At 46.8% G+C, this 11300-nt stretch overlaps 1 non-coding gene across 1 annotated transcript; it reads right to left on the reverse strand.

Annotated features, from left to right (window-relative positions):
- Positions 1-7651: 7651 nt before the first annotated feature.
- LOC126510577 (U6 spliceosomal RNA) lies at positions 7652-7756 on the reverse strand. The gene has a single exon (XR_007594434.1). It is a non-coding gene; the product is annotated as a U6 spliceosomal RNA (small nuclear RNA).
- Between the last annotated feature and the right edge of the window lie 3544 nt (positions 7757-11300).

Consider the following 11300-nt stretch of genomic DNA (forward strand, 5'->3'; position numbering starts at 1 on the left):
CTGAATCTCATGGTGCTCTTCCTTTTGCTTCCCTGCAAGACTTCCTCTAGGCCTGAAAGGCTCTGGGCCCAAGGAGCAGACAGCCCTGCAGGCTCAGCTGCAGTGACCTACATTGGCTCTCCCCTAGGCCTGGGGTGTGGGGGCTGAAGTTTCCAGATAGGAACTTGGGAATCTGGCACAGGTCTACAGATGATGACGGCAGGAGGACGGGCTGCCAAAGTGGCACTAGGGATCCCTGAGGCAGGGGGCGCCACCAGACTGAATTCCCATTCCTCAGGACCTTGGTGGACGTATCAGAGGCTTCTCCCACAAACGTGAAAGTACTTTTAAGCAGTGAGCCCCTTCAGTAGGACAGAGGGGTCCCTGTCAGGCTTGGCCTCCAGCCAGGAGATCTGAAAGTGGGGTTTGCAGGCTCTTCAGATTCTTGCCAAACGCACCCCAGTCAGCTGCACCGGGCTGCAAAGATTTCCTTGGTCTTGATCTGGATGAGCGAGTTCAGCTCTCAGCTGATGTTATTTCAGGGAAAATGGAAGCTGAGGTAAGGCCGGGTACTCAGAACCCGGCTTACTCCTGGCTTTAACTCTATAGAGGCTTCAGACCCAAGGTTCTGCGAAGGAACCTGAAGCGATGAATTGGCAGGAATGACTTAGGGACCGAGGCCCTGACAACTGAACCCCTCCTTCCAGGCACGGAAGGCAGGTCCTGAAATGGTTGCCTCCCGCCCCTACCTATTGTGAGCCATAGAGCTTAGGATGGCCGCCTGCCCCCAGACTTGTAGATGTGTTTACCCAGGCTAGGAAATCCTTTTGGGGTGTGGGGGGGAGGAAATTAGACTGCGGTCACAAAGAGTGACTTCAGAGTCTTTCACTTAGCAGAGAGAGGGCTGGGGGAAGGGGAGACAGGCTGTACAAGACTGGTGGCTCTGTGTCCAAAGGGCTTCCCCTTGCCAAGCCCCACCCCAAAACCCAGGAAGTCCACAGCTTGGCACCTGGCCAAGGCAGAGCATTCCTCAACCTTCTGACCGGCTGTGGGATGGTTCCCACAGGAGGAGGGGGAGGGGAAGGAAACTAGTCCAGTGAAGAAGTGACCGTAGCGTGGAAGGTGAGGGTGAAAGGTGGAGAGTTAGCCTGCAGTGCCACGGGCGCCTTTTAGCGGAGACGAGATCGGACGCTATCCAGCGGCTACGCCAGGGGTCTGCAGCTTCAGAGCAGAGGGCCCTTGCATCAACTCTCCGATCGGGGTCGTCCCTGACGTCCTAAGTTGTCCTCTAACGGCTACTTCAGTTTGCTTTCTCACTCCGGGGCTCTGGTTGAGCTTGGGCGCCCCCGAGTGGCTAAAAGTGGGAACTGCAGATGGGCTGGGAGAGGCGTTTATTGGGTCTCCCTTTGCCTAGACGTCTCTGCCCCTCCCTTTTCCTCAGCTTAGCTAAACCCTGGACTCTGGAAATAGCACCTGGTAATGGGAGTGTTGACAGATGTTGAGTTATAGGAGAGCAAGTGGCCCAGCCAGAGTTTTCAGTCTTCTGACTTGATCGCTTTGGAACTCTTTCCCTTAAAAGTAGGTGCTCCAAGCCAAGCGTGACAGTACATAGTACAATCCCAGCACTTGAATGGTCAGGGCCGGAAGACTGGGAGTTTAAGGCTGGTCTGAGCTAATAGTGACACCACGAGGTTAAGGAAGGGAGGGTTGTGGTCAGAAGTGGTGGGGTCTCAGGACTCTCCCCATTTTCTCCACATTTCCACGCTTCATTCCTTATGTGTTTCTTGGCTTCAGTAAGATCTCTTTTCTTGGGCTCCCAGACTTGCAGCTCTTGGGCTCTGACTTCTGTGACCTTGGAACCACAAATAGCCCCACAATCATTTCCACTTTTATTTCCTCCTCCTCGGTTTTTTTTTTTTTTTTTAACTGGGCCTGGAAAGACAGCTTGCTGATACCTTCTGAGACCAGAAGTGGGCATTGGATCCCCTGGAACTGGAGTTTCACGGCTGGTTATTAGCCTCCATGTGTGCTGGGATTCCTCTTCTGGAAGAACAAGCAGTGGTCTTGGCTACTGAGCCACGTCTCCTCTGATCCCAGTCTTCCTACCTTAACCTCTCCAGTGTTGGGACTTACAGGCTCGAATCACTATGCCAGCCTACTAAATTGACCCTTTCTTCCCCACACCACTTAGTCCTATCTTTCCACAATCACCCCTCCCCAACTCTTTTATTTATTTATTTATTTATTTATTTATTTATTTATTTATTTATTTTGGTTTATTGAGACAGGGTTTCTCCGTGTAACAGTCCTGGCGGTACTGAAACTCCCTTTGTAGACCAGGCTGGCCTCAAACTGACAGAAATCTGCCTGCCTCTGCCTCCCGAGTGCCCGGATGAAAGGTGTGCACCACCACCACGAGCTTCTCATTCCAACTCTTTTATTTCTAAACAGGAAAGGGAAGAATTTTTTTGTAGCATGAATTCTAATTGGTCTTAATAATAAAAACCCTAGAGGCAGCTATGGGGTAAAACCTGATCAGCCAGGTGGTGGTGGTACACACCTTTACATCTGGAACTCGGGAGGCAGAGGCAGGCGGATCTCTGTGAGTTCGAGGCCAGCCTGGTCTACAAGAGCTAGTTCTGGCACAGACCTCAAAGCTATAGAGAAATGCTGTCTCAAAAAAAAAAAAATAAAACAAACTGAAGGATCTGAGAAGCAGAGCAGCCAGCCACTGGTTCTTACCTCCACCTCAGGCCAAAAGGGCAATCCTGTCTCTACCAAACTTCAGACTGCATCTGAGCTCCTGTATCCTACAGTCTTATATATCTCTTAACCACTCAGCTACTTCTCCAGCCCCAGGCATTGTGTTCTTAAATTTACTTTTTGCTGTCTGGGAGCAATTTTTTAGAAAAGAAAAATTTGGGTTAATTATCAAGTCCGGGGAGAGGTGGCTGTAGCATCTGTTGTCCAATCTCTACATAATGGGAAAGTCCAGGACTTGTCTAAAGTCCCGGGTAGAGTACTCTGTGAGGCTGGATCATCTCATCTAGCCACCTCGAGATTGTCCGGAGCAGTTGGTGGTCCAAAGCCAATCTTTGGGTGGTGTTTTTCCACTTAGTGGTGTTATCACAGTCCTGGTGGGATCTTCCTGGTGGGCTCCGACCTCCTATTGGTGTATTCTTCAGATGCTCTCGCAGTTCATGCATTAAACCTCTGAGACCTATGGAAGTGAAGGAGTTGATGGCAAACCGGGTGTTCCGTGGGTTGTGTCGGGGTAATAGACCTTCAAAGAATGGCTGTAGAGTCTCATATTTTAACCTCGCATCCAGCTGAGGCAGACCCATGTATTCACACAGTTCCTGGAAAAGTATTTTGACGAAAATTCTACTAGATGATGGAGTGGTTTCTCCACTAAGCTTGACACATTCAACAATACACCATGGAAGTGAATCTGTGTACAAAAGGTGAGCAAACACCTCAGAGACACTCCTCAACGGTGTGTTTCTAAGCAATGGATGCTATCATAGCGTTCTTTGAATAGACTCGCAAATGATTCCACATATTCTTTTTTTAGCGTGCAAAACCGCCCAGCTAGCAAGCCAAAAAAATTTTTATAGGTCCTTTGTTGGGCACAGCAATCAAGTACCATGTTACAGAGTTCTGCTTAGCGCTCAGCAAACTCCATCTTCAGCAACTTGTGTGCACATTCTTCGAAAGCTAAACCTGACTGAATAGCAAGATACGGCGAAATGAGACCAGGTTGATTTCTGTTTTGTCATGAATAGTTATTTTTTTGTCCTCCTTCCTCTTCTTCCTCCTCCTCATCTTCACTACTTCCAGCTTCTTGGTCTGTGTTTGAATCACTGTCTCCTTCATCGAGAATTTCCTTTTCAAGCTTCGTACTTCTCTTCATTCTCCATAAAATCAGCATCCATCCTGAAAACGTTAAGAACATCTTCTGGATCGTAGTCATCCTCCAAGGGGAGCATATGGGTGAACTGATCATATACCAGCAATGCAGAACATACAGAAAGGAAGAAAGAAAGAAAGAAAGAAAGAAAGAAAGAAAGAAAGAAAGAAAGAAAAGAATTTGGACACCAAAAGATCACATAATCCAATTAAAAAAAAAAAGGAGTACAGACCAAAACAGAGAACTCTCAACAGAGGAATCTAAAATGGCTGAAAGACACTTAAGAAAATGTTCAGCATCCTTAGTCATCAGAGAAATGCAAATCAAAACAACTCTGAGATTTCATCTTACACCTGTAAGAATGGCCAAGATCAAAAACACTGATGGCAACTTATGCTGGAGAGGTTGTGGGGAAAAGGGAACACTTCTGCATTGCTGGTGGGAATGCAAGCTTGTACAACCCCTTTAGATGTCAGTGTGGCGATTCCTCAGAAAATTAGGAAAAAACCTTCCTCAAGACCCAATAATACCACTTTTAGGTATATATCCAAAGGATGCTCAATCGTGCCACAAGGGCATGTGCTCAACTATGTACATAGCAGCTCTGTTTGTCATAGCCAGAACCTGGAAACAACCTAAATGCCCCTCAATTGAAGAATGGATAAGGAAAATGTGGTACACTTACACAATGGAGTACTACACATCTGAAAAAAATAATGACAGCTTGAATTTTGCAGGAAAATGGATGGAACTAGAAAACATTATTTTGAGTGAGGTAACCCAGACACAGAAAGACAATTATCACATGTAGTCACTCATAGGTGGTTTTTAAACATAAAGTAAAGAAAGCCAGCCTACAAACCACAATCCCAGAGAACTTAGACAACAATGAGGACACTAAGGGAGACTTACATAGATCTAATCTACATGGGAAGTAGAAAGTAGAAAAAGACAAGATCTCCTGAATAAATTGGGAGCATGGGGACCTTGGGGGAAGGACTGGAGGGGGGGAGAGGCAGGGAAGGGAGCAGAGAAAAATGTGGAGCTCAATAAATATCAATAAAAAAAGAAGCAAGTACTTGATGTTCTGAGTTCCTTGACAGTTTTCTTTTTCTATCTTTCTCCACACACCACCTGTACGAATCCACAGGGCAAAGGAACGATCACAGGATCTCGATGAGTCCTCAGACTGAAGGCTGTCACCACCAAACAAACCTCAGACTGCATCTGAGCTCCTGTCTCCTCCAGTCTTCTTTTTTTTTTTTTAATTTATTTTTTTTTATTTTTATTTTATTTTATTTTTTCCTCCTCCAGTCTTCTATACCTCTCTCAGCCCAGCCATCTCACTCCTGGCTCAGCCTCCCTAGGGCTGGGATCACCTTTGTGTGAGCTCAGTTTCTGCTTTAGATGGCTTCAGTCCTACTGCCCAGGGTGGCCTTGAACTCACAGAGACCCCTCTGCTTCTGTCTGTCCCTGAGTGCTGAAATTAAAGGAGTGTGCCACTACTCCCTGAGCTCTGTGGCCAGCTAGTGGCCTAACACTGCACTCTGATCTTCAGGCAAGCTTTATGTGTTTGCTACAAACAAAATATCACTACAAACCAAAGTGTTGATAAGAGAGAGACCTCAAAACAGGTTGAGTGAGCACAAGAATCCCATCCCTCTCTTTATTATGTGTTTATTGGACACAGGTTTTTCTCTATGTAGCTCTGGCTGTGCTGAAACTTGGTCAGGAGACTAGACGGTTCTCAGAGTCACAGAGATCTGGACGTCCCTCCAGTGCTAGGATTAAAAGCATTTGCCACCAATCTGGGCCTTGGGCTAATTTTTAGTGTCTGCCTACCCTTCCTTCTCCATCACCATCTCCTGGGGCTACTGCTCTTGGGTAAGGTCATTTAGGAACAGCCTACCCAATGCAGAGAGCACGGTACCCATAACCCAATTCATAATTAGGGAAAGCCCTCAGCTCTTTGTCAACACTGTGAAGCCTAAGGGAGGCAGCGCCTGTATAAAGATAACCAACCTTTACTAACCCCACACCAAGACAATTGTCACTGATAACTCCCTCTTGGACTTGTCTCTTTTCTTAAGGAGGGCACTGGGGACTGACTTCAGGGGCTCCCGCTGTTACCGTTCCTTTCAGGTGTGTTACTGAGCTACAGCCTCAATCCTTTTACTATTTTGAAACAGGGTGTGGCTCAATAGAAATAGCCCAGACTGGCTGTTCGTGGCTACCCTCTTTAGCCTCCCCACGAGCCCGGCCTTCTTTTGTTTCTATTTTGTTGATGTAGGGTCTCACTCTGTATAGATTTGGCTGGCCTGGAAATCCCTGTGTTGACCATGCTGACCTCTAACTCAAAGGTCCCCCACCTGCTCCCCTGCTCCACCACACCAGACCCGGCCCTTAAAGAGTCTTTAACCAGAGAACTCAGGAACTGAACGGATATAAACTCATCTTCAGCTGAAGCAGCCACATTACTATACAGTACGTGAGCTCTCAGTAACTCCCCTAGCCCAGGCTGCTGCCCCAAAGTCACCCTGAAGAGGGCACTTTTGTTCAGTGGCTAGCGGAGGCCAGCTACAAGGGAGCCTGAGGAAGGAAACATAACAATTGACCACGTGTTAGGGGTGGTTCTCGCAGGGGTTGCTGGGACAAGGAAGGGAGGTCCACGTGGAGTGGGAGGGACACTCTTAAAGTTTTGGTGGGGAGGGCATATAGAGGGGAAACAAACTACAAACGTAACACCCAAATGTGAGTTGTGATATTATTGTGAAGGAAACTGTAAAAAGCAAGTGGGTGTTACCCGGGGACAGGGACTCCGCAGCCCGCCGGAACGCAGGGCAGGGTCGCTGGCAGAAAGCGCCCTGTGCCCTGCAGACCTTCAGCGGAAGCTTCTGGCTCGGGGTTGGTTTCCTAACCTCCATCGGCAAGGGAGACTTTTCCTTTTCCTCGAGAAGGGAAAGGTGACGAAGCCGGCCGTGGTCCCCCTCCGGGCCGGTGTGGGACTGAGTTAATGTCAGCCAGGCAACTCCAATTCTTATTTACCTTTCTGAGCGCCTCGGAAAGCCTCCCAGGAGAATCCTCTCCCTGGAGAGAAGCCAAGACAAACGTTCGCTTTCTTACTACCAAGTTCTGCCCCCTGTTAAACAGCAGCCTCACTGTCAAAAATGGAAGAGCCCCGCAAGATGAATTACTCCAGTTTTCCTTCTCTAGGGGCTGTGGTGGTGGTCGGTGGGGTGTCTGGGAAAAAAACAAGACCCTGGCAGGTAACGTGGCTGGCTTATTGAAGGCCTTTCACACCGCAGGGATGCCTTCAAGGAGTGGAGATAATGGGAGGAATGGAATTCTGCAATTCCATAAACCTGCGTGGGAGGGTGAAAGACTTACTGTTAACTCTCTGCAGACTTGCAGCCACCCTATAGGGAAAGTGGCTATCATCCCAGGACAGATAAAACAGCTAGGGACTTGATTTATGGGTATTAAACACTGCTTCTCTTTAGGTTCCCTCACAACTGACTCCGCTTTTAGTTTGTTGTTGTTAGGACAGGGTCTCTCTCACGTCGTAGCCCAGGCTGGCCTGGAATTCTACAAACTGAACTCAAAATCCTCTAGCCTCACCCTCCTTCCAGCTGGGATTAGGGGCGTGCCCCACCACACCTCTCCTGGCCTTTACACTTTGAAACCTCTCTTCCTAATGTGTTTAAGTTCAGGGGTCACGGAAGCTTAAAACCTAATGGTTTAGAAGCAAGATTTTTTTTTTTTTTTAATATGGAACGCTTTACGAATTTGTGTGTCATCCTTGCGCAGGGGCCATGCTAATCTTCTCTGTCATTCCAATTTTAGTGTATGTGCTGCCGAAGCGAGCACTACAAGCAAGAATTCCAATGAAAGTAATTCTTTGCCTGGCCTGGAGGTTCACACCTGTAGTAACTTCAGCACTCCGGGAGGAGGTGGAAAGCCATAAAGAGTTGGATGTCAGTCTGGGCTACTGAATGACATCCTGCCTCAAAAAAAGTCCCCAAATCAAACCCTGGAAAGACCTTTCTAGGTTTCCTGTGGGTTATCCCTTGAAGTTGAGCTACAGTCAGACTGCCAATCCAAAGATTCCAGTCTTGTCTTTGGGGAAAAGGTATGTTTACTATCTGATGTAGTGAAATTGTAGACTTTGGATTTTAGAAATGAAAAGTTTCCAGGAAAACTAAAGGTGTGGACTGATGTAGGATGGCCAGCTGATAATTTATCTGCTGGTGAAGACATTTAAAAGGTACTACCGTTGATTACTGGCATCGTTTGTTTCACAGAAGAAAGTATACTTTAGGGTAGTGGGTTGAAAGTCACAGCTCCAGGTCAGCCTAGACAGTTTGGTGAGACCATCTCAATGAGTCAAAATCAGGCTGGGCAGATAGCTCGGCAGTAGAACACTTGCTCAACATTCATGACGTCCTGGATTCAATGTCTCGTACTTTTTGTTGTTGTTGTTCTTGTTTTTTGAGATTGGGTTTCTCTGTGTAACAGCCCTAGCTGTCCTGGTACTGGCTCTTGTAGACCAGGCTGGCGTTGAGCTCACAAAGCTCTGCCTGCCTTTGCTGGGATTAAAGGTGTGTGCCACCACCACTCAGCATTTTTTTCATTTGTTTTTTGTACATCTAGAACTTTTTAGCAAATACAGAAGAACGTACCTTTATTAGAAAGTGCTTCCATTTTGAGGCCAGCCTGGTCTACAGAGCTAGTTCCAGGACAGGCTCCAAAGCTACAGAGAAACCCTGTCTCAAAAAAAGAAAGAAAGAAAAGAAAAGCTCTCCCATGCTGGTGTGGACAGCGCTCCCACCCACATTTTATCCTAGGCTGACTCTTGTTCAGTCTCTGCTCTAGCTCAGGGGTGGGCAGCCAGGAGAGCCAACTCAGCGTTTTTAAGTTTTTTAAAAATATTTATTTATTATGTATACAATATTCTGTTTGTGTGTATGCCTGCAGGCCAGAAGAGGGCACCAGACCCCATTACAGATGGTTATAAGCCACCATGTGGTTGGTTTCTGGGAATTGAACTCAGGACCTCTAGGAAGAGAGCCATCTCTCCAGCCCCCAATTTTTTTTTTTTTTTAATAAAATCAGGCTCTTGTTATGTACCCTAGCTGGCTTCTAACTTTAAATCCTCCTGCTTCCATCTTTTGTGTGTAGGATTACTTTGAGGCCTGGTGACCCAACACCTTTTGGTGTGCCTCACAAACTAAGAATTGTTTCCAGCGCTCAGGAGGCAGAGGCAGGCCGATCACTGTGAGTTCCAGGCCAGCCAGCCTGGGCTACAGTGTGAGGCCCTGCCACAAACAAACCAAACCAAGAATTTGTAATAGTTGCACATTTTAAAATGAGATTGTAATTGAGATCACTAGAAATATGGCTAGCGATGTAGCTCAGTTGCCTCCAATTGTGAAGGCCTGGGTATGGGCTCCAGCACTGAATATGCTGGCCTGTGGTGAATGCAGATAATGGTAAATACCTATGATCTGGCATTAGGAGGTAGAGGCAGGAAGATAAGGTCAAGGTTCTTGTCAGTTATATAGTAATTAGTAATTAGAGGCTACATGGGAAATATATATAGATATATATGTATATATACTCATATACATATATGAGAGACCTCATCTTAAAACTTCAAACAAAATTGTCAGGAATACAAGAATCATATAATAAAGTTATATTAGAAAACGGCCACATTCGTATCATTCATTGGGGCTGCTTTTGCACTGAAGAGGGGAAAAAAGGCCTCACAGTCAGCCAAGCCTAAAATAGTCACTGTCTGGCCCTTTAAGACTAGGTAAGTAGGCTTAGCCTAGTATGGTAGTTCGTGCCTATAATCCCACAATCCCAACACTCAGGACGTGGTAGCAGGAAGATCAGGAGTTCAAGGCCAGTTTGGTCTACTCAAGACCCTGTCTCACAAAAAATAAAAACAAAACCCCAGAAAAAACAAAACAAAACAAAACCCAAACCAAACCAGAGCTTCTGGTAATTTGTACATGCAAGTTATGAGGCGATGCTAACAATGCTGGCTTGGGTTTATTATGTGTGTGCATGTGGAGGAAGGGGCTTGTCATACATTCTGTGGAAGGAAGGGTAATTCTGTGGAGTTGCCTCTCTCCTTCCACCTTACCTGTCCTGGAATTTAACTCAGGTGGCCAGGCTTGCAGGGCAAGCACCTGTGCCTGCTGAACCAGCTCACCAGCTTTCTGATTGCTTCTTGTAGTTTCATGCTCCAGCCTTGGCTTTTTTTTTTTTTTTTTTTTTTTTTTTTTTTTTTTTTTTTTTTTTTTTTTTTTTTTTTTTGGTTTTTCGAGACAGGGTTTCTCTGTAGCTTTGGAGCCTGTCCTGGAACTAGCTCTTGTAGACCAGGCTGGTCTCGAACTCACAGAGATCCGCCTGCCTCTGCCTCCCGAGTGCTGGGATTAAAGGTGTGCGCCACTATCGCCTGGCTTGGCTTCTTCTCTTTATGAATTTGTATTACATTTATTCATGTTTGGCCATGTGTGCCCTCGCTGTGAAGGTGGAGGTCAGAGGACAACTCGGTGTCTCTCCTTCCACTGGGTTCCAGGGATCCAACCCAGGTCCTGGGGCTTGGTGGCAATTTTCCTTACCCTTTGAGCCGTCTCACCAGTCCTTCTGAAGTGATACCGAGGACTGAACCTAGGACTTTGTGGCTGCTACATAAGCCAAAAGCACTCTACCCCTGAACCACAGCACAGATCTGTCACTCTGTGACCTGGGGAGCCTTGCACTTGGGATGGTACTACCTAAGTCTCCCGGAATAGCACGAGGAAGTCATGTGGGGGCCCGATGAGGTCCAGGCGGAGGGAACAGCATGGAACCTGAGCAGACACACAGGTGAATCTGGCAGCAGAGGAGAGAAGGGGAGCACTGAGAGCTCTGAAGCCCGCAGCAGGGTGCAGGCCAGATTCTTCAGGCTGGTCGGTGACTGCTTTACCAAGTGAGAGAGGAAGCCATGACTATCGTTTTATATCTTATCAGGATGACTGTCGGTGCCCAGGGCACGCTTATGCAAAGGTTGAAACTGAGACTACGTCCAATAAATCAATAAATAAAAAGTAGAGACCACAGCTTAAATCACGGAGGAAGTTGTGAGATGATGCTGAAGTGTATTATTTTTGATTTGTATTTTGAAAGAGAGATGGACTGACTTACTGGGTATGGGGAAGCGGGACTTAGGTGGCAGTCAAAAGCTTGACTTTGAAATGGATATTAGACACCCAGTTGGACAGTCTAGGCACTTGGAGACCTGATTTTGGAGTTAGAGCCCAACAGGCTACAAATCTGGGAGGTTTCAGTGTATGTGAATTAAGAGTGAGATGGTGTGGAGTCTTCCTATGAAAAAGACCACATTCTACAAACTTTCCAG

Source organism: Alexandromys fortis, unplaced genomic scaffold (genome assembly GCF_014885135.2).
Source record: "Alexandromys fortis isolate MF-2015 unplaced genomic scaffold, M_Fortis_MF-2015_v1.1 scaffold_31, whole genome shotgun sequence".
NCBI lineage: Eukaryota > Metazoa > Chordata > Mammalia > Rodentia > Cricetidae > Alexandromys > Alexandromys fortis.